This window comes from Phoenix dactylifera, chromosome 8 (genome assembly GCF_051530095.1).
Source record: "Phoenix dactylifera cultivar Ajwa chromosome 8, Ajwa_hap1_PhDact_Kaust_v1.1, whole genome shotgun sequence".
Lineage (NCBI taxonomy): Eukaryota > Viridiplantae > Streptophyta > Magnoliopsida > Arecales > Arecaceae > Phoenix > Phoenix dactylifera.
Window position 1 is genome coordinate 20842074 of NC_143197.1, and position 24508 is coordinate 20866581.

General features: G+C 41.4%; 1 long non-coding RNA gene and 1 pseudogene across 1 annotated transcript; one reads left to right on the forward strand and one right to left on the reverse strand.

The window, feature by feature from the left end:
* Positions 1 to 6140: 6140 nt before the first annotated feature.
* On the reverse strand, positions 6141 to 12092 carry LOC149753023 (uncharacterized; annotated as a pseudogene).
* Positions 12093 to 22226: 10134 nt separating this feature from the next.
* Positions 22227 to 24431, forward strand: LOC149753024 (uncharacterized). The gene is made up of 2 exons (XR_016396216.1): positions 22227 to 22800; positions 24234 to 24431. It is a non-coding gene; the product is annotated as an uncharacterized LOC149753024 (long non-coding RNA).
* The last annotated feature ends 77 nt before the right edge of the window (positions 24432 to 24508 follow it).

Genomic DNA, 24508 nt, shown 5'->3' on the forward strand with positions numbered 1-24508 from the left:
ATTTGTTTATTAATTTCTTCCCTATTCTATCTTTCGTATTATGTATAATCCCTCCAATTTTTGTATATGCATATTAATCTCTATAATCTTATAGTTCCAACAAATTCGAAGCCCTTCACGATAATTCCAACGAATTGTTCCAACACTGCAATAGATAGTTATTCTGGACTATGAATGTTTTGCATGAAGCCTGATATATGGATGAACTATCTTCAGAACTTTCGATTTCATTGTTCTAAAATCTAAAGCATGATTTACAGAACCCCATGCCGAGATAATGTTCAAACCAAAATGATGAAGCCAGACTACAACTGTTGCAAGACATTATTTATTATCTTATTTTATGTAGATTCAATGCACAATTAAAATGAGATGCAGAAACTGAATAATATGAGCAAACTAACTTGTCAAGCGGAACGCTCTCTTTATAATGCTACATCATTTGTCCTTTCCACTGTCGGATGACTTCGCAAATAACCTAGAAATGGCCACTGCAGAACGGCATGTCTTCTTCAAAATGCTCTCAAAATTCTTGGCTATTCATCATGTGGAGTGATCGATTAAAACCCCGTTTGATTTTGATGAGCTCAAAGCATTTGAGTATATCTTGTGATTACTAATGAATTCGATTGAGTGTTTCAGTGAAAATCCTGTCCAAGTGTCTCTAGACTTGGTTCATAGCATTTTGGATAAGTTAAGAAGTCTGCATGAACCAATGTCTGAGATACGAGTCGACTCCCGAGTTTCACGAGTCGACTCCAAGTGTATCAAGGTCACTGGCACGAGCTCGAGTTGACTCCTGATCAGTACGAGTCGACTCCGACTGAAAACAGACAGAAGAGCAGTTTTTCAGGTCTGAGATTCGAGTCGACTCCAGTGGAATGCGAGTCGACTCCCAGCGGTACACACAGAAAAAGTCAGAGAGCGTTTTATGGACTCTGAGATTCGAGTCGACTCCAGTGGAACGCGAGTCGACTCCCAGCGGTACACAAAGAAAAAGTCAGAGAGCGTTTTATGGACTCTGAGATTCGAGTCGACTCCCGCAGTACGCGAGTCGACTCCGAGACTGTGCGACCATCGACAGACAGAAGACCATGTTACTGCCTCTGAGATTCGAGTCGACTCCCAGACAGCTCGAGTCGACTCCAAGACAAGCTTCACGTCAAAAGGCAGAAGACCAACTTTCGGAAACTGAGAGCCGAGTCGACTCCAAGGAAGTTCGAGTCGACTCCAAGACTGGATGAGCCAAAAGACAGAGAATCGGGAGTTCGGGCTCTGAGATTCGAGTCGACTCCCAGGACAGTCGAGTCGACTCGAGTGGACAAAATTCAAATTTGGATCCACGGACTACAGAGGATGAGCCGACTCCAAAATTGCCAGGTCAGCGCCAGAAGTTGGCGAGTCGACTCCGGGTCAAGACGAGTCGACTCCCAGTCAAGACGGCAACTTTAATTCAAACTGGGAACAGTTGCCGAGTCGACTCCGGAAAAGCTCGAGTCGACTCCTGCTACAGCCGAGTCGACTCCTGATCGCGCGAGTCGACTCCAACCCACCAACGGTCACATTGTCAGGCTGCGCAGAGTGTGCAGAACGGCCAGAAAAAGCAGAGTAACGGCTAGTTTCCGTGGGGGTTGGCTTAAATAGCCACAGAAGACTGTAGCAAGGTAGAGAACACACATTCCACTCCTAGCATTCAAGTCTTCAAGCTCTCTAAGTGCTCTTCAACGAGAAAAAGGGAAGATCTGCATTTACTGCTCCACCAACATCTTCCCAGCATTCAAAGCTTCCTCCTCCTGCTTTCAAGTCGATCACTCTTTCAAGAGGAGACCGGAGTTTCAGAAGCCACACCTCTTCACCATCTTAAAAGCGTTTGAGGGCTTCTAACTCCTTTACGATTATATTGTTTTAAATCTGCTTTTTGAGAAGCTATTTTCTGTTTTCTTCTATCTCGTGTATTTACTTGATTCAATCGGGGGATTGAATCAAGGGGATTAAGGTTGGTTGGTGAGCCGGTTTAAAACCAACGAGTGTAAGGGTTTGATTGTGAGCCCGGAAAAACAATCGGGGTTGGTTCTAGTCGGTGAGCCTGGAAAAACCGACCGAGTTCGTTGTGAGCTCGTAAAACAACAAGTTCGGTTGTGAGCTTGCAAAACAACCGGCTGTAATCCAAGGGGGTTATAGTGAAATTCCCAAGTGAGACTTGGGGAGTGGACGTAGGAGCAAGGGTTAGCTCCGAACCACTATAAAACTTTGTGTTTGTAGTGCATTGTCTCTCATCTTCTTCCCCACACATTACTCACAGCACTTAGCTTTAATTAAATAACTGGCTATAGTATTTAGTTAATCATCCACAAAGTTTTAATTAGCTAAGTTAATTTAAAAACCCAATTCACCCCCCGCCCTCTTGGGTTGTCTATCTGGGCAACACATCAGTTTTCTTTTTCTTCACAAATCAGTTAATACTCCATGCCAAATCATAGATACTGAAAATTGGTCCTTGATAGAGTATGCAACAGTGGTGGAAACACAAGAATATGGAAGAGAAAATACTTTATATAAGATAATGGAGTAGTACAACTTTTCTTCAAGGAGGAATACAACTTTACTTACAAGCCCTCTCTATCTATCGCTCCTTTCTTTTTTTTCCCTCAATGCATTCTTCTTCACAATAGCCACATATTTATAGGCACTAGAAGTGATCTTTTAACTTCCCTAATAAATACATCATTATGTAACCTTTTAGATTTTTCATATGACCTTTGGATTCTTCATATGACCCTTTGGATTCTGAATATGATCCTTTGAATTCTTCAGCATAATTAAGTTTATCAACTTCCAACACCCCCCCCCCCTCTTAAACTTAATTGTTCTTTCTTTATCATACCAAGAGAACTTTTAAACTTGATGAAGAGGTCTACTTTCAAAGGTTTAGTGAATATATCAGCCACTTGATCTTGTGTCTTCACATATAGTAGCTCTACCTCTTTATTCTTCACATGTTCCCGGATTGAATGAAAACGAATATCAATATGTTTGCTTCTTTGATGATACACCGAATGATTTCCTAATGCAATGGCTGATTTGCTATCAATGTTTATCTTAGTAGGCTTCTTTTGCTCAGAACCAACTTCCTTTAGCAAGTTTCTTAGCCATATTGCATGTGATACACATGCAGATGCAGCAACATATTCAGCTTCATATGTAGAAAGAGTAACAATAGGTTGCTTCTTTGACATCCATGAAAATACTGCATTTTTCATAAAAAATGCGAATCCAGAAGTACTCTTACGGTCATCCATGTCTCCAGCCCAATCACTATCTGAGTAACCAACAAGTTCAAAGTTATTAAAATGAGAATAAAATAGTCCATTGGTAATAGTACCTCGGATGTACCGAAGAATCCTCTTTGCTGCCTTCCATTGCATTGATTTGGGCTCTTCCATTAATATGCTGACTAAGCCAACTGCATATAATATGTCCAGCCTTGTATAGGTCATATACCTCAAACTTTCCACTAAGCTTCTGTAGAGAGCAGGGTCAACAACCTTTCCTTCATCTTCTTTTGATATTTTTGCTCCACAATCAACGGGGGTGCTTATAGGATTACAATCTTCCATTTTGAATCTCTTCAAGATTTCTTTAGCATAACCTTCTTGGCATATGAAAAATCCTTCTTTATGTTGTTTGACTTCCAAACCAAGAAAGTATGTCATGTCTCCCATGTCTGTCATCTCAAATTCCTTCATCATAGCATGCTTGAATTCTTCAATCATTTGTGGATCGTTACCTGTAAAGATGAGATCATCCACATACAAACAAACAAGTAATATGTTAGAATTTTTTTCTTTCTCATACACAGCATCCTCAGAGGGACATTGCTTGAAGCCGTTTGCTTTGAAGTAGCTATCAATCCTTGAGTTCCAAGCTCTTGGAGCTTGTTTTAAGCCATAAAGTGCCTTCTTTAGCTTTAAAACCTTCTCTTTGCATTCCTTCTTCACATACCCTTTAGGTTGCTCAACATATACTTCTTCTTCTAATAAGCCATTCAAAAAGGCCGACTTCACATCTAGTTGGTAGATTTTCCAATTGTTTTGTGCTGCCAAGAAAATTACCAGGCAAATTGTCTCCATACGAGCTACGGGAGCAAATACCTTCTCGTAGTCAGTCCCGGCTTGCTGTTTGTAGCTTTTAGCTACTAAGCGAGCCTTGTATTTTTCTATCTTTCCTTCTACGTTCTTCTTTACCTTGTAAACCCATTTCACTCCGATGGGCTCATGGCCTTTTGGAAGAGTGGTAAGCTCCCATGTGTCATTCTTTTGGATTGCTTTCATTTCTTCATCCATGGCCGTCTTCCAGTTTTCATTCTTTACTGCTTCTTCAAAAGAGATTACATCCTCATCAGCATATAAACAAATGAGATTAAGAGGTCTTATTACCTCATAGAGATCTTGAATGCTTCTTGTCTTTCTAGAATCCTCACTTAAAGATGGAGTCTCGTGCTAGGTGAAGAGAGAGGTGAGGAATCTTCATCTTGAGCCTTTTCATCTTCTTCTTCTTCTTGTACTTCCACCAAGTTGGTGCTCCAATTCCAACTTCCTTCTTCGTTGAACTTCACATCTCGGCTTACAATAGTTTTCTTTGTCTTTGGATCATAGAGTCTATATGCCTTGGACCTCTGGTCATATCCTATAAAGATGCAAGGATAACTCTTATCATCAAGCTTGCTTCTTCTTTGATCTGGGATGTGTGCATAGGCAATACAACCAAATACTCTTAGATGAGATACGTTTGGCTTATAGCCATTCCATGCCTCTTGGGGGGTTCTTCCATCAAGATTCTTTGTTGGGCAGTGGTTGAGGATGTACACCGCACAATTTATGGCTTCTGCCCAAAACTCTTTTGGCATTTTCTTTGTGTTCTGCGTGCTTCTCACCATGTCAAGAATGGTTCGATTCTTCCTTTCTACTACACCGTTCTGCTGGGGTGAGTATGCGGCAATTAAGGTCCTTCAAATGCCTTGAGATTTGCAGAATTCTTCGAACTTTTTCGAGGTATACTCTCCTTCTCGATCTGATCTCAAAGCTTTGATTTTGCACCCAGTTTGGTTCTCCACAAGAGCTTTGAATTTTTTGAATATCTCCAGGGCCTCCCATTTCTCCTTCAAGAGATACACCCAAGTTTTCCTGCTAAAGTCATCAATAAATGTTAGAAAATAACGACGACCTCTAAATGAGGCCGGTGTGATAGGACCACAAATATCCGTATGGATAAGTTGCAAAGGTTTTTTGGTTCGATGAAATGACTCCTTTGGAAAACTTGTTCTTGACTGTTTTCCAATAATACATGCTTCACATATTTCTTCACAAGTATTCTCCATGAGAGGTAACCCCTTCACCATCGCCTTTGAGGAGAGGAGCTTCAAAGAGCTAAAGTTCAAATGCCCGAACCTCAAGTGCCATAGCCACATGTTATTCTTCATGCATGCACTTAAGCACTTTGTATTGATATACTTAATGTTCAACACGAACATTCGGTTCTTGGTCATAGGTACTTTTGCAATCAACTGATCATGTTTATTCAAGTACAGGCATCCTCCTTTCATGCAAACATTAAAGCCTTTTTCTAATAATTGACCAAGACTTAAGATATTTGTTTTCATATTAGGCACATAGTAAACATTAGAAATGAACTGTTGAAAACCATCCTTGAGTTGGATTAGGATCTTACCTATCCCCTTCGCTTGAATTTTTGAGGCATCTCCAAAAGAAATGTTGCCTTCCACTGTCTCATCTAACTCTTTAAAGACATGTTTGTGCCCACACATATGATTGCTTGCACCGGTATCCAAGTACCATTTATTCTCATTGGAGGCTTCTTCTCCCTTCTCTACTAGTAGTAGCACACCATTTTCTCCTTCCTCCTTCCTTGCATAGTTGGCCTTCTCATGCACTTGGTTATTCTTATTATGGTAACATTCTGAGGAAAAATGACCATATTTGCCACAAATAAAGCATTTAACATTTCTTTTCATACCTTCGTCCTCCTCTTGGGAAACCTCCTTGCCTTTTTCCGTCTTGAGTGCTTTCTTCATTTGATGGAAATCCTGGGCCTCCTCTTCCTCTGCCACATCCAAAGGAACCTCATCCTTGTCCACGGCCTCGTCCATGATGATATCCACGGCTGTAACCATGACCATAGTTTTTATGTTTGTCCTCGTCAGTTGGGCCTTCCTTCTTCTCACTGATGGTGAGCTTGCTTTTCAGGGCTTGCTCCAAAGGTTCTTCTTTTCGCAACAAGATCCTCTGCTCATGGACTTGTAGAGAACCCATGAGTTCATCAACTGTCATAGTATCCATATGTTTGGACTCTTCAATTGCTATCACAACATTGTCAAACTTTTGATCCAAGGATCTTAGGATCTTCTCCACCACACGCTTGTCCTCTATATTCTCACCATTTCTCCTCATTTGGTTTACAATAGATAGAGCCTTTGTGAAGTAATCCGAGATGGATTCTCCTTCCTTCATCTTCAAAGTCTCGAACTCGTCTCTCAATATTTGGAGGCGCACCTTCTTCACTTTCTCAACACCCTTATGGGCTTTCTCGAGGATCTCCCATGCTTGCTTTGAGTTGGTAGCACCAGCAATCTTCTCAAAAGCGGCTTCATCTAAGCCTTGATAAATGAAGTAGAGAGCCTTCTTATCTTTCTTCAAAGTCTCTCGTTATTGTGCTCTATCTCCGTCTTCTTCATAGCCTTTTTCGACTATGTCCTAAATATCTTGAGATCCAAGTAACACCTTCATTTGGATACTCCAATTCTCATAGTTGGTATTGGTGAGACGAGGAATAGGAAGCACCCCGGTAGCCAAAGCTCTGATACCACTTTGATAGAGTATGCAATGGTGGTGGAAACACAAGAATATGGAAGAGAAAATACTTTATATAAGATAATGGAGTAGTACAACTTTTCTTCAAGGAGGAATACAACTTTACTTACAAGCCCTCTCTATCTTTCGCTCCTTTCTTTTTTTTCCCTCAATGCATTCTTCTTCAAAATAGCCACATATTTATAGGCACTAGAAGTGATCTTTTAACTTCCCTAATAAATACATCATTATGTAACCTTTTAGATTTTTCATATGACCCTTTGGATTCTTCATATGACCCTTTGGATTCTGAATATGATCCTTTGAATTCTTCAGCATAATTAAGTTTATCAACTTCCAACAGTCCTCCCACAAGTTGTCAGTCTGAGTTTGCTACATCTAGAAGCTCCGATCATGAATAGGATGAGAATTGACCCGCAGCCAATCAATTAGAAGGTGGTATGATTGATATCATGGAATCTCTGCATTCTATCATGAAAATACTGAATGATGTATGGACTAAAAAATAGTTAGAAATACTGACAAGAAATTTTCATGAGACTGATAAATCAAACAAGAAGTAGAACAGTTAAGCAATATGAAATCTTTACCCAACTTTATTAGTCATTCTATTTCACATGAATGAAGCTAGATATTAGAGAATCCTAGAGGGTCTACCTTTGCCATGGTAATGGTTAAACTACTTGCAGAAAGTATCTCGAGATTTTGCATGGAGGAAGATCTAGGTTTCTCTCTGCAATAAAAGCGGCTGACTTGGTGTGCAATATATTATGGCCTCGTTTCCCAGCATGAGAACAACAGATGACTTGGTTGGTTGATCATTTGGACGGTCCTGAACACACAAGAGCCCAACATGTATGCATCTGAGCACTTCATCATGCACACGACTCCATATAGATGGGTCTGCACAAGATCCTTTGCATTGCCTTCGTTCCATAGTTTCCATGCCAGAATCATTTAAAATACAAGATCAATTTGGAATCTCATGTCTGAACGTCATTAAACATAAAAACAACATTTTGTTCACAAACAAGCGAAGAATTGTCATCGGGAGACAGAAAGCTACTTTCACTTGCATAAGCTAGCAGACTGGGAGAGTCCATAGTCAGATGAAAGCCACTGTTCCTTGAACTGCTCACAATCTCTAAGATCAACACTCCAAAGCTATAGACATCAGATTTCATAGAAAAGAGCACTCCCATTGCACATTCAGCCGACATATAGCCACTGCATAAATGTGCAGATTTAATAAGAAACTGAATTCAAAAGAGACTTCCAAATGAAGCATGCCCAAGAATTTGTTGAGATTTGTTTCTCAATGAACTTTGAAGGGATAAGAAAAAAGGAAACAAAAAAAATGAAATATGGCCACCCATCTTTTACATCAGAAACAGGTGGGGGCAGGCGGGATCTATACGTAGGTTGTGAGGACTCGTGTGGGCGTGTGTTTAAGCCCTGTTTGGGAGAGCTGTTGGAAGTAGAGCTATCTGAAGTAGAGCTGTTATAAAAAGTTGTTTGCTGTTTGGTAACTACATTCGTAAAGTGCTGTGATACTTTGTTTTGTGTTTGGTAAACAAACTGAGAAACACTACAAAAGAAGGAAGAACTCCCGACGCTTTTTTTTGTCTCCACCGACGCTTATAAGCGTCGGCGAATTCCCAGCCCACGCTTCGCAAAGCGTGGGTCAAACGTCGGGCAGGTGGGCGTGGGTCCGGTTTTTGCCGAGGCTTTCTCTTAGCGTCGGCAAAAACAGGACTTTCCCGACGCTAATGAAAGCGTCGGGAAAATACTCAACGCCGACGCTTATAAGCGTCGGCGTTAGCAACCTGTTTTTTTAAAAAAAAATTAAAACAGAAAGAGGGGAACCAGGCCATGGCCGCCATGGACGACGGCGAAACCCTTCCTCGTATAGCCCTGGCAAAATCTTCCGCCATGGACGACGGCATGGGCGACATGGGACATCATGGTATGGCGCCCATGGGCGATATGGGACAAGGCATGGGCGATATGGGACACGGGATGGACGACATGCACATGACTTTCTCCTGGGGCAAGAACGCCTAGATCCTCTTCTCTGGTTGGCCGGGCGATAGGGGCGGCATATATGCCCTTGCGCTCATCGTCGTCTTCGTTCTCGCAGTCCTCCTCGAGTGGTTCAACTACAGCCGGGTGATCAGCCCTCGATGGAGCCGTGTGGTGGCTGGGCTGGTTCAGACGGCGATCCGGAGGAGCCCTCGAGTGCCCCTGCTTCGAAGCCCAGGCGGCGGCGGATTAAAAGAAATTAGGGGAGAACGGGTGGGGTCTCCAGCGTGGGATTAAAAGAAGAACGGCGGATGGTGGGGTGGGCGGATGGAGCGGCAGAAAAAGGAGGGATCGGGGGAGCGGCTGGGTGAAGAAGGAGGGACCTCCGACGACGCTTTAAAGCGTCGTCGTCTCTAAGATCGGGGGAGCGGCTGGGTGAAGGAGGGATCGGGGGAGTTGGGCCCCTTTTGGCCTCCGACGACGCTTTAAAGCGTCGTCGTATCTTTTGGCCTGCGACGACGCTTTAAAGCGTCGTCGTATCCAAATTTCACCCGACGCTAAAACAAAGCGTCGTCGAGTTTCGACCCCGCTCGGTTTTCGCCGACGCTTTTTGATAGCGTCGGCGGGGAAGAGTCGGCAAAACCATAATTTTTTGTAGTGAAAGTACTTTTGTATGACAAAATTACCATAAAGGACATTGCATAGTATTATACAACAGAACATAATAAAACATAACATAAATTAATACATAAATATACGATATAGTATAATATTATTGTAATATAAAATAATATTATGTTAATATAGCATAATAGTAATATAATTATTAGAGTAAATTAATATTTGGTAATATAACATAATATTAAATTATTTAACATAACATATTAATGTATTATGATATAATGTAATATATATTATATTTATAGTATAATACAATAATAAAAGTATAAAATATTATAATTATTAGTATAAATTAATTTCTCATAATATAACATAATATTAAATTATTTAAAATAACATATTAATGTATTATAATGTAATGTAATATAATATAATATTTATAGTATAATACAATAATAAAAGTATAAAATATTATAATTATTAGTATAAATTAATTTTCCATAATATAACATAATATTAAATTATTTAAAATAACATATTAATGTATTATAATGTAATGTAATATAATATAATATTTATAGTATAATACAATAATAAAGGTATAAAATATTATAATTATTAGTATAAATTAATTTTCCATAATATAACATAATATTAAATTATTTAACATAACATATTAATGTATTATGATATAATATAATATGATATTATATTTATAGTATAATACAAAAATAAAGGTATAAAATATTATAATTATTAGTATAAATTAATTTTTCATAATATAACATAATATTAAATTATTTAACATAACATATTAATGTATTATGATATAATATAATATGATATTATATTTATAGTATAATACAAAAATAAAGGTATAAAATATTAAAAAAATAATAGATTGATTTTGGAAGGTACGGAAATGGATTAAAATTTTTTCTTCTAAAATGTGGTTCAAGAGATGTATACAAAAATTGAAAAGAAAAATATCTTTTCTTACGGAAGGGAGTCTGACGGTTAGGGTTCTTGGCTCCAGCAGATTTTTAGGTTTATAAAAGGACAAGCTATGTAATTATTATATTTTAATATGGGCATTTTTGTCAAAAATACAGCTTTCCTAAAAAGCTGAAACAGGTTCCTCCCAAAAGCTCCAAATTGGAGCTTCCTCCCAAAAGCTGTTTTCAGCTTTCCGCAAAAGCTGAAACAGCTTTTTGAAAAATTTACCAAATACAGTTTTTCATCTAAAAGTACTTTTGGAGGGCCAGAAAGCATCGGTTATTTGCTGTATAAATCTTGGGTACTTATACAAGATGAAGGAACCCAAATAATAACTTTCGATAAGCCATTTTGGGTGAGATCCTGGGTTGTTACAAATGATATCAGAGCGGATCCGGCCCATAACCTATGTGGAGTAGGAGACACTGCAGCACAGATCTATTGGAGCTAACCACGGGCTGATCGTGGTGTTTGTTATTAGATTCGAATGGATTTGAACCCTTAGTCTGACGAGGACGTTAGGACTTGAACGGGGGAAGTATGTGAGGACCCGTGCGGACGTGTGTTTAGTGCCACATCGGTTATTTGCTAAGTAGATCTTGAGTACTTATACAGGATCAAGGAACCCAAATAATACCTTCCGGTTAGCCATTTTGGGTGAGGTCCTGGGTTGTTACATAGGTTATGCATGCAAAAGATCTCTTCATTATATTTGTTAGAAATTTTAAATAAGCATTGGAGTGCTTAGAATACTCACTATGTTCCAGCAACATGATTAGTAATTGCTTCATTCTGGTCGCCACCAAAGATCCACTACAAGAAAATCAGGCATTGCCGATGCATTTCATTGTATATACCGATGCGTATAAGCATCGGTAGTTTTATTCCTGACACTTTCTAAAACGTTGCAAAAGCATTGGCAATGTAAGCATCAAAAATCAACTTGCCAATGCTTGTTGAAAGCGTCGCCAATTGCCGACGCTTAAAAGCGTCGGTAATGCATCTTTTAACAATGCTATAAAGCGTCGTAAGAATTAATTTTTTTTTATAAAAAAATATTTAAAAAAAATTAAAACTCTTTATACATTTACCAAACACATACACAACAAAAGTCATATAAATACATATATCACAATCAAACGAATCATTCGAAATATTCATATTGTCAAATATGATTATATTTACATTGCCAATTTACATTTACAATATACCAAAAACATAAAAAATATATATATAAAATTTTTAAATAAATAGTCTAAGAGCTATCATGGGTCGATGGCATCATCATCATCATCATTTCTACGAATAGATGAAGTATCCGGAACGTATAAGAAAAAGATAGAAACTTTAGAAGATAAGAATACGAAAATCATTAAAATCATACAAAAATACATCATAATTGTATAAAATATTCAAATAGAGATAGTTATTTACCTGAGGAGGGGCAAACCTATGCAACATAGATGCAATCTGGTCAAGCTGAGCCCTCAAAGATTGTATCTTTATCTGATAGCTCTGCCTCAACTCCTCCATATCTGTATGATAGGTGTGCCTCTTCTCCCCCATTTTTGTATGATAGGTTTGCCTCATCTCCTCCATCACTGTATGATGGCTCTGCCTCTCTCTTCTATCATTGCCTTTAGACTACAAATCTCTATAGTGCTACTAGTTTGTCTGACATCTTGAGTATATCTGCTCACTGCAAACAACTGAGTGGGAGTAACTCTAATGCCATAACCTCTCACTCGACCATAATGCTCCAGGCCTATCAATTCGGTGAACACCGGAGCTTCAACGTGATTGGTCTCACCGGATAATGATGACACTCCGACACGTTCTAAAATAACAGATATAGCCCCTATCCATTACTACTGGGGGATGACCGATCTTAAAGGTGTAGACTTATGTTGTCATAATATTGCCCACGTTTCTTCTCTTAGGTTCAATTGCTAGCCTGATGCCAATCAAGTCATCAGTCAATACTTATTTAGTCTTCCTTAATCCTACATTTAACTATAGGATCCCTTTTTCGTTACCTCCGTCTATAGATCCCCATGATTCTATAGAGCAGTCTTCGGTCTTGCCCTTCAAGCGGGCACAAAAATAAAAGTTATGTTTCTTGAGAATTCCAATTTCCTCATACTAAATCGATTCACCCAACAAAGAGGAAGGATTAGCTGATTCTAAACAATATGTAGCAGAATGTGTTATGGCGCATAATACTAGCTCTCAATAATAGAAACAAGTCTTTTGACATGTTTTGCTGCTAAAGTCGAAGATGCCATATATCACTCTATAGATAGCCTTAGAATAGTGGCCACTTTACTTGTAACTACTTCATCAATCTCTGGACATAGCAGTATTATGGTAGCTATATGATTGTCCCACTGGGTATGCCACAAAACTTGTTTGGCACATGACTTTTCTCACCGGCTAAGGATAAGCATGCTAGAAAGTTTGTTTGACAAGTCCTCATGGCAAGGGGTAAATAAGTGCACCAGCATGCCACCGGCATTAGAGTAGTTGGAAAGAGGGCCACCGGCATTAGAGTAGTTGGAAAGAGGATAATTAAAGGAGGATATGAGAGTAGCATAGGTCCAGGATCTATTGATGTGTCCAAGCTTCTTTCTTCTAATTATAATTTGATATTTATAAGCGACTCCTCTTAATTGGTAAGATAGTTGCCATAGGCCCACAGCTCATCTTAGATACTTATTCTTGCTATTATGTGTTACATAACCTAGAATTGCCACAAATAATAGGTAGCACCACCCGTCCTCTCAAGTCATGGGTAGTGGAAAGATCTGACTATTCATTGTGGACATTTTATTCTTGTTTGCCACATACGGGCCACTATAGCCATGTATGATAGGTAGTTCGACCATTTCTCACATGCATCGTTGGCGATAACTGTCGGCCAACCACCAATTTTGGACCACTAAGATCTCGTCCTAGACTAATAAATCTCACCCTCTTAATTTACAGTAACTTGGCTTGAACCCCTGGTATTTTAGCCTGCACACTAGTGTTCCAGCCTGAAACCTTAGTATGTCGACGTACATCTTACTTGGTGTATTAGTCTGCATCCTTGGTATTTCGGATTATACCTTTGGTGTTTTGGTCTGAAACTTTAGTACTTCAGCCCAAACTCTTAGTATTTCGGCCTATTTGACATTTCATAGGAGGCTAGCACATAACTATCGTTTAGGGTGGGAGCAAAAGGATTCATTCCGAGTGGTTGGAGCTTCTTGGGTGAAGGAGGAGATGATGAAGTGTAATATGATCTTATCGTGGGGTAAGATTGAGGAGAGGGGGAATTATTATGCACGGGCCCAGAATATGAGTGCTTGTAGCTTATCCCATTATCATTTTAGCTGTGGGTCAAATTGTAATTTAGGCTTAAGTTGTAGCAGGCCTTTGGCTTTACCTATAGCTTGTGATGAAGTAGCAAGCTTTCGAACACCAAATCTGGGTGGTCCTTTCAACTCAACCTATAGGTAGGTTGAGTGCCCTATTCAAACACATCTGAAGCAAAGCTCCGATAGGTTTCCGTAGATAAATTGTTATCAAAAAACAAAGTCAACATCTTGAATTCATCAGCCAAGTTTCAGTGGTTTGGCATTATCATTCCATACAAAAACACGGGCATAGCCAACTCCCCAGCGCTGATCGGTTGAGACGCCCATGATCATCGGTTGCCTGGCTGCCGCTGCAAAATGTCAGATTATCGATTTCCTCCGGTATCACGTCCGGCCTCCATGGTTCAAGGCTAGGAGTTGGCCGGAGATAATCCACGGACCATTCGACAGCACTGTGAGCATCTCACCTTCTATTTCAAAGTGGGATATATAGTGGTCCTCTGCCATGGCAAAGAGCTCCATAGAGTTTGGGGGCCGATCCTTCTCCTTGAATTCCTTGGAGATCAAGTCCACAGGGATTCAACCGCCAGTTTTCCCACTTCTACCGCTCCTCCCTCAACTCCGCTAGCATCACAAACTGGATGGAAAAGTGGTCTTGTAAAGTAGCTATTTCCTTCTCTATTATTTTTCGTACCAGCAATTGGGTCAGCGATGGCCTCGAAGAGCCCTTTTCCAAGGTCCATCTTACAGACCCAACTCCTGGTGGAGACGAGGAGCCTTCGCTGCCATGCACCGATTCCATGAGCTACATCCTCAACCTCTTTCCAAGTAGTATCTCCCCTCTCCTCTATCTCCGATGCGTCAAGATCGCCTCCCCATCTTAGAATCGGAGGAGGATTCGATCTCTAGATGCTGCAAATCTGCCTCTCTCCACTGCACGGCGACTCCCTCCTCTCAAGTTTTGGAATTTATTGAACAACCAAACATATTATGGGGAGTATTAATCCGTAAAAAGGATATACTCTTTCCATCCAAAGGAACTGCATGTTGAAAAATGCAGAGCAGCATCCAAATTGTCATGCCCCGAACCCATCACCCAGGTCCGGCACGCGACCGGCCGCATGAGCCCTAGAGCAATACTCTAAAGATCATGCAAGGCCTAAGATAAACAACAATTCCAATAAATCCATAACTAATTAATTAACTCAAATTGACAATTCGACATGTTTAAATAAACGATCGGTTTAATTACAAGATTTTCAAATGTCCAACAATAAAAGATAAGCTGCTTCTATCTATCTAGCAGTCAGACTACATGCTGATCTCATTTCTCGTCCCACCCGATGGACTCTACAAATCCAGTGCCTCTGAAAAAGAAAGAAGAAGGGGTATGAGCTTTTCCAGCCCAGTAAGAATCCCAACAGCCACACACAGTAATAATAATAAAATAATCAAAACATCAAATAATATCATTTCATCATTTCAAAGGCTCAACAAATAACAAATATATACATAACCATTTTGTATACATAAATCCTTTTTCACATTATATGATCCATTCACGTTATACTCTGATTCCCAAGTCTTCAGACTTTTCACTTCTGGCGTTGAACTAACCAAGTTCATGACCCAGTCCAAAACTGCACAAATCCCACGCATAAGCTCGGGGCAGCTATCCCACGCGTAAGCCCGTGGAGGCTATCCTACGCATAAGCTCGTAGAGGCTATCCCACGCGTAAGCCCGGGGAGGCTATCCTACGCATAAGCTCGTAGAGGCTATCCCACGCATAAGCCCGTGGAGGCTATCCTACGCATAAGCTCGTAGAGGCTATCTCATGACAAGGTTAGTCCAACCCATTTTACATGTCTAGTTTTACATGTTTAATCACATTTCAATCACGTCACATATTTTTATAATTTCTCAAAAATATGTTATTCCTTTCCAATTTAATTATTCCAATACTTTCATAATAAACAAAATGCACACCTCATAGTGTCATACAAGCTCAAAAACAAATAGCAACATGCTGATAAAATATATCCAACGATAAATCCAATATATGCATAAATAAAAGTGCTCAGATGTAGGGATTCTTACAGGAATTGTAGACTGACTCAAATACAGATCCAAATCACAACCTACGCGCTGGGGTGCTGAGTCCCCTGATCAAAATCTCCTGGCACCGCTGACTTTTCCCCTACAACATCAATTATATTTCACAGACTAAATTATTCAATATTTAAATATTCTAAAATATAATTCACATCTACTATGGGGTCCATCACCAGGTTCCAAAACATCTCAATCCCTCAAATCTAGGGCAGTCGGGGTGGCCCGACTCCCACCCTGTACCACCGGTCTATGTCGTCGCCAACCGTGGCCGCTGCCATGCCGGCGATGATGGCCGGTCCCGGTGAAGAGACCAAAAGAAAGGGATGATCCCTCTCTCTTCATGGTTGAGAATACATCTCCCTCCCTCAAATCCTTTTTGATCCAAGGGCAACAACCATGGTGGCTGTGCCCTCTCCTTCCCCAACTCGACAACCCCATTGGCCGAACCATCGCCGGCCGCCACTATTGCAGTTGCCGGCGATGGGGGCCGGCCAAGAGAAAGAGAGAAGAAGAGATCTCCTCTTCTATCTCTTCTTCTTCTTCCTCCCAAGAACAGGCATGATTTTCCTCCCCCTCCAACATCAACAGATGGACTTCTTTCCTCCCTTCCCCCTCCCCCTTCATCCACGGAAGAACATGGTGGCTCGGCCTTCACCCGACGGCAGCCACCTCTCCATCGTCGCCGGCCGGCGGCCAACCGACGAGAGGAAGAGGGGAAGAAGGTTGAACCACAAGGAGAAGACCTCGGTTCACCATCCCCATCCACAACAAACCCTAGGAACTCATCTCCAACCCTCACACAGATCCGATCAACCCCCTTCCCGCCATGGATCTCGGCCAACCGGTGGCCGGCGGCAGCAAAAATTCGGAGGAGAGAAGCCGAAACAGGGGTACCCTGTTTCGGACTCTATCCCCGACGATCCGCCGGCCAAAATCCCACCCACACGACCCAAAACTAAGCAATGAAGCGCAAAGGGCTTACCTCAGTCCGACGGGATGCTCCGGCGACCCTTCCAGCGAGGAATCGGTGGAGAAATCCGTGAGTAAACACATGGATCCGAGGCCTCTTTGTGCGATTGGTGGGGATCCTCATTATCCTTCTTGACCGGCCGGCTCACGAGATCCGCCGCCTTCCCGGCGCTCAAACTCCCCCCGACGATCGGCCTCCTCCGGCGATCGCCCTCTCTAGCGCCGCTGCCCCCCCCTCTAACGCCCTCTTTGTGTTTCCCCTTCCACGATCGTGCCTAGGGCACAATCGTATTTGATAGATGGGCCCGACTTCTTCGGGCCGGCCCATCAATCCACATATTTTTTCTTTTTCTGGGTTCTCACATTCTCCCCTCCTAAAAAAATTTCGTCCGCGAAATTAACATACCTGAAGTCTCAAGCTCTAAAAATATGTATCCATCATATCATCCCTGAGATCTCAAATAGTCTCCCTCTCGGAGTACCTACTCACAAGATTTTGAGATACAAAAATCACAGCATCTCAAAACTTGATCCTTTCCATTTACCACACGTAGTAAGTTTTTTTTTTTATCTTCTTCAAAAGAATTCCAAACTCCCAACCTTGGATTAAAATGCCATAATTATATCCCAAGAAAATTAATTTCTCTTGATTCTACATTAAGATCATAATTAACTTAACAGAAATAGGAGAAATCTTTAGTATCAAATGCTCTTAATATTCTATAATCAATTTTCTTTTCTTAACTTTGCCTGTGATTAAATGATCAATCTTTATCCTAGAAAAACCGCAAACCTGTTCAAATAAGTATATTAACAATGTCAGAGCTAGGAGTCGAAGAACTATGTTAAATCATTCTAGGCCCAAGCTTAATCACAGAGCTATCAATCCATCAACGCTAAATTTGAGATGCCCCAAAATTATTCTTAAAATTATCAAAAATAGGAGAGCCCACAACTACTTCCAGTAGACAAAGAATCAACAATATTCGCCTCTACTAGAAACTAACTCAAGTGTTCCATAATAATACCTTTCAGATCAAGGTATTGTTATTATTATTATTTTTTTAATCGGTTTCAAAATAACTCAAACCACTACACTTCCACTGCGCACTCTGATATAATCCATTAAATGCTCTAAAGCCTCTAAAGATTTATGACCAAAACATCACTTTGCACTAGGAGTAAGAAAATTCAAATTTCAAAACTTTAATTGAGCAGAACCTCCAGATCTCTTTGTCCTCAATTTATGTAGAGTATACTAACCATAACTAACCTTCAAGGCATTAATCAAGTTTATGGTCACTACATGATCTTCACAACCATTTTAGAATTCAAAATATCTAAGTTTAATTTAAAATAAGTTAACCGTGGATTTCCTCAGCAATTCGATTAAACAATCTACGTTGATCTTCTTTCCAAAAGATTTACTTCAAATTCAATGGTTTAGAAGTCATTGAGCCAATACACTAGAATTTAACTCGATCGATCTCCAGATCTTCCTTCACCAAGATTCTTAACATCCATCAACAATGCTATATATGATAATTCATGTAAGCATCTCATGACCGAAGTCTCTACTCAATATGACATTTATTAGTGGCTTCATCAACAATGACAAAAGATCCCTGCTCAAATCTTAAACCTAGGCTTGAGTTTTAAATTAACACATCAAATAGTCTTCTACAATTATAAGTAAAATCCAGTAGCCCAATCCAAACATGAGAATTCAAATAATTAGAATTCTCCCATCAATATGCATACTCTATGGCCTCAAAATAATCAAATACATCCATAGAAAATAGACCTATTTGCAATATCCAACATGCCAACACCAGATATAATCCACATACATTTTCAACTTCGAAGAACGTTCCTTTCAATATTATGAAATCTCCTTAGCTTACTCCAATACTAAATCAACGTACAAATCCCACTCTAATAATTAGCAGCAAAACCAAAAGTATGATCACATCAAAACCCACATCAAATTTGAACTTTCAAATCATTTAAATAATATCTGAACATGGTATACTCGATATGCCATTGTTGACCTACACTTATCTTAGGTCAAACCTCTCTTATCATGATCAAAGACAATTTATACTTTCCTTCCGTATGCATCGAAAATCAAACCGATGCATACATTTTATCACAATGCCCAGTGATCTTACAGCTTAAGCACTGAATTTAATTGTCATGTCCAAAGTGATCATAACCTTAAGCTATGATATATTTCTGTCACGATCCCTAGTGATCTTAAACATATGCTTAGATTCCAACTGGTCACATTTTCCAATAATCTTAAACCTCAAACTTTAATGCCACTAAGGCCACAGTCCCTAGTGGTCTTAAACCTTAGATTATAATATCATTCTTGTTACAATCTCAAGTGATTATAAATCAAATCTCTGATAATTTTTCTATCATAATTCTCCACTGATACTCACCTGAACATAAACCCTAGGATACCTTAACTTTAAGCTCTGATACCACTCTATCACGCTCCGAACCCAGCACCCGAATCCGGCCACGCGAAAAGGCCGCATGAGCCCTAGAGCAGTGCCCTAAAGATCATGCAAGGCCTAAGATAAACAACAATTCGATAATTCCACAGTTAATCACTTAAATCAAATATATAAATCCAACATGACCAGATAATCAAATTGGTTCATTTACAAAAGCTTTCAATATTCATTGATATCCAGATAGACTAAGCAACTAATGACTCTCATACTCGCACTCTGCGCTCATCCTATCCATGTCTATGCATCCTGCAACTCTGGAAAAAAGAAAGAAGAAGGGGTATGAGCTTTTCCAGCCCAGTAAGAATCCCAACAGCCACACACAGTAATAATAATAAAATAATCAAAACATCAAATAATATCATTTCATCATTTCAAAGGCTTAACAAATAACAAATATATACATAACCATTTTGTATACATAAATCCTTTTTCACATTATATGATCCATTCACGTTATACTCTGATTCCCAAGTCTTCAGACTTTTCACTTCTGGCGTTGGACTAACCAAGTTCATGACCCAGTCCAAGACTGCACAAATCCCACGCATAAGCTCGTGGCAGCTATCCCACGCGTAAGCCCGTGGAGGCTATCCTACGCATAAGCTCGTAGAGGCTATCCCACACGTAAGCCTGGGGAGGCTATCCTACGCATAAGCTCGTAGAGGCTATCCCACGCATAAGCCCGTGGAGGCTATCCTACGCATAAGCTCGTAGAGGCTATCTCATGACAAGGTTAGTCCAACCCATTTTACATGTCTAGTTTTACATGTTTAATCACATTTCAATCACGTCATATATTTTCATAATTTCTCAAAAATATGTTATTCCTTTCCAATTTAATTATTCCAATACTTTCATAATAAACAAAATGCACACCTCATAGTGTCATACAAGCTCAAAAACAAATAGCAACATACTGATAAAATATATCCAACGATAAATCCAATATATGCATAAATAAAAGTGCTCAGATGTAGGGATTCTTACAGAAATTGTAGACTGACTCAAATACAAATCCGAATCACAACCTACGCGCTGGGGTGCTGAGTCCCCTGATCAAAATCTCCTGGCACCGCTGACTTTTCCCCTACAACATCAATTATATTTCACAGACTAAATTATTCAATATTTAAATATTCTAAAATATAATTCACATCTACTATGGGGTCCATCACTAGGTCCCCAAACATCTCAATCCCTCAAATCTAGGGCAGTCGGGGTAGCCCGACTCCCACCCTGTACCATCGGTCTATGTCGTCGCCAGCCGTGGCCGCTACCACGCCGGCGATGATGGCCGGTCCCGGTGAAGAGACCAAAAGAAAGGGATGATCCCTCTCTCTTCATGGTTGGGAATACATCTCCCTCCCTCAAATCCTTTTTGATCCAAGGGCAACAACCATGGTGGCTGTGCCCTCTCCTTCCCCAACCCGACAACCCCATTGGCCGAACCATCGCCGGCCGCCACTATTGCAGTCGCCGGCGATGGGGGCCGGCCAAGAGAAAGAGAGAAGAAGAGATCTCCTCTTCTATCTCTTCTTCTTCTTCCTCCCAAGAATAGGCATGATTTTCCTCCCCCTCCAACATCAACAGATGGACTTCTTTCCTTCCTTCCCCCTCCCCCTTCATCCACGGAAGAACATGGTGGCTCGGCCTTCACCCGACGGCAGCCACCTCTCCATCGTCGCCGGCCGGCGGCCAACCGACGAGAGAAAGAGGGGAACAAGGTGGAACCACAAGGAGAAGACCTCGGTTCACCATCCCCATCCACAACAAACCCTAGGAACTCATCTCCAACCCTCACACAGATCCGATCAACCCCCTTCCTGCCATGGATCTCGGCCAACCGGCGGCCGGCGGCGGCAAAAATCCGGAGGAGAGAAGCCGAAACAGGGATACCATGTTTCGGACTCTATCCCCGACGATCCGCCGGCCAAAATCCCACCCACACGACCCAAAACTAAGCAATGAAGCGCAAGGGGCTTACCTCAGTCCGACGGGATGCTCTGGCGACCCTTCCGGTGAGGAATCGGTGGAGAAATCCGTGAGTAAACACATGGATCCGAGGCCTCTTTGTGCGATTGGTGGGGATCCTCATTATCCTTCTTGACCGGCCGGCTCACGAGATCCGCCGCCTTCCCGGCGCTCAAACTCCCCCCGATGATCGGCCTCCTTCGGCGATCGCCCTCTCTAGCGCCCCCCCCCCCCCCTCTAACGCCCTCTTTGTGTTTTCCCTTCCACGATCGTGCCTAGGGCACGATCGTATTTGATAGATGGGCCCGGCTTCTTCGGGCCGGCCCATGAATCCACATATTTTATTTTATTTTATTTTTTTCTCTGGGTTCTCACACAAATCAACTGTGTAGAATAAACACTTAAAAGCTATGCAACATTGTGTTGCTATGCTAGGATATACTCACAGCTATGATTGTTTATTCTTTGTGGTCGTGTCCAACTATAATAAGATGCACAGGGCTGAATAACAATATGCCGTCTACCTTCTCAACTGGAACGTGCGCTCTTGCTATTGCCGCATCTCTTCTCCTTGCTGCAGTCGGATGTCTTCACAAATAACCCAAAGATGCCCAGTGCAGAATGACCTCACGGTACTACTTTCACAGTGTCTTCTTCAAAATGTGCTCAATTCTTGGCCACTACTTGGTTTTCTTTACATTCGTAGGCTAATAAGATTGCATACCAGATCAAAAAAACACTGAAAAGAGCTCTATCCACAAAATGTCGCCCTGAGTTTGCTCAATCAAGAAGCTTTGATCCTGGAATGACAGACAAGGATGGGCAACAAACCAATCAATTTGGTAGAATGCAGTATGTTGGTCTCATTGTGAGATACGGGCCCATGCCCCTTTTTGGAAGGGGCCAGAGCAGGGGATCGCAATCGCGATCCCCCTCCGGCTTCTTCGGGCGCAGCGGGGGCGGAGGCGTCGCGAAGATTCCGTGATTGCTCCGCATTCACCCCGCGGCCGCACGAGCGGCTGCTGATTTTGCTCCACCGCCGTGATTCCCGCGGCAGAGAGCTGTTGAAATGGGGCAATAAAACCCCCATTCTTCCACCTCCGGAGATCACCCGAGCCCTCCTCCGACTCCTCCTCTTCCTCTCCTCCCTTCTTCTCCTCCCTCTGCTCTTGCTTTCCAAGTGGCTGGCGTGCCGCCCGATCAACCACCATCACCAACCGCGCCTTCCCCTGTTTTGAGATCCACTTCCCTTTCGAAAAACACCGCCGCCGTTAGCCGCCGGACCGAGTCGCTCCTCTGCTGAGATCCCTCCTCTCCACCGCCTCCGTTGCCTGTCGGTGAGTCTCCCTCCTCTTTGTCTTCATTCTATTGCCAAATAACCTGATTTCTTCCTCTGTTCGACCCTAAATCGAGACCACTGTTGGTCTCTTCTTCATGCCCGTCGCCGCAGTAGCCGCCGGCCGCCACTGCGGCTGGCTGGCCGTCGACCGGGCGACGACCCCTGGCCACCTAGGTCGGCCATCCAGCCGACCCTTCCTCCTCCTGCCGGCTCCTTCCTTCTCCTGTTCATGGGAGGGGTTTGGGGAGGAAGAAAGCCCACCGTGGGCCGAGCTGGGCAAGCTTGGGCCCAATTCATTGTGGGCCCAACTTGGGCCCAGTTCGAATCCGAACCCGAACCCGAAAATCCGAACCCGAATCCGAAAATCCGAAACCCGACCCGAAACTCGGAACCCGTACCCGTTTGGCCAATAAATAGAATTTTGCAGTTAAGCCCTTGGCAGTATGTTATTTCACAAAAGGATCTTCTGTAATTTCTATTTGATCCCTATAAGAAAGATTTATTACATAAAGGACCCCAACTATATTTATTTGGTGATTTTTCTCGATTTTTATTACGGAATGGTGCTATGTAATTAGATATTGGTCCCTGAAATGAATTTTTATTTAATAAATGAACGAATTAGAGGCCAACCTTGGGGGGTCGTATTGGGCCGGGTCTATGCGGGCCCATTGGGCCGTGTTCGATGTGGGCCCTATCGGGCCATGTGCATTATGGACTAACTCTGGGCCCTGTTGGGCCGTACCCAGTAGTATTATTTCTAGATTTTGCTTAGCTCTGAACTTAATAAGGAATTAATTAAATTTAAACAGGTGAACCTGATTCGCCTATTTGAAGTAAAAATTAAGCGAGAAGAGGTAAGTAACTTAATACTTCAAGTGAAATTTCCAAATTATTTGATAAATAGATTAAATTCTGATAAATATTTTGTATTCTGTAAAATGGGTCAGGCATATTAAATGTTATTTGAAAATTATGTTATATGCTCTGAAATCCGCAAAATATGTTTGGATAATTTATGAAATGTATTTTTCTATTTATATGCATTCTCAGCATGGCTATGATCTGTTCTGTTCTGTTCTGGCCTCGCCAATGGGGATTATACGTTGGACCTGTCGACTTGTAATCTGTGAGGAACCGGTTTCGACACCGCGCCACCGGTGATTAGAATAGTGGTTTCTGGACACCGTTGCCACCGGTGACTAATAATAGTGGTTTCTGGCACTTTGTGCAACCCATACCACTGGGTTACGTGGCCGTAGCCTATCATGTTGAGATTATTATATCAGAGTTTTGTAAAAATGATATTATTTGTGATTTATTCCAGACATTATCCTGTATTTTGATCTGATATGCTCTGACCCCACTCTGGGGTATTTTGTTGCTTACTGGGCTAGTGTAGCTCATTATTCTGTTTTCTCCATTTTTCAGATCCAGAGGCTTGATCGCACGGAATTGGGAAGTGCGTTAGAGTTTCCGATGATTCTTCAGTTATTGACATTTAAGTTAGTTTAGTTTGGACATTTGAATTATGTTGGCATATGTTATTTTGGAGTTTTGTAAGACTGCTTTTGAATGATTTTAAGTATTTTGTCAATTTTAAGCATCTGCTATTAATCCTTAAATAAAGTCTTGAACATCTGTATTTGCTTTGATGTAATCCGATGCCTTGCACGTCTACGCGGCACGCTCGGGCGAGCGTGCGG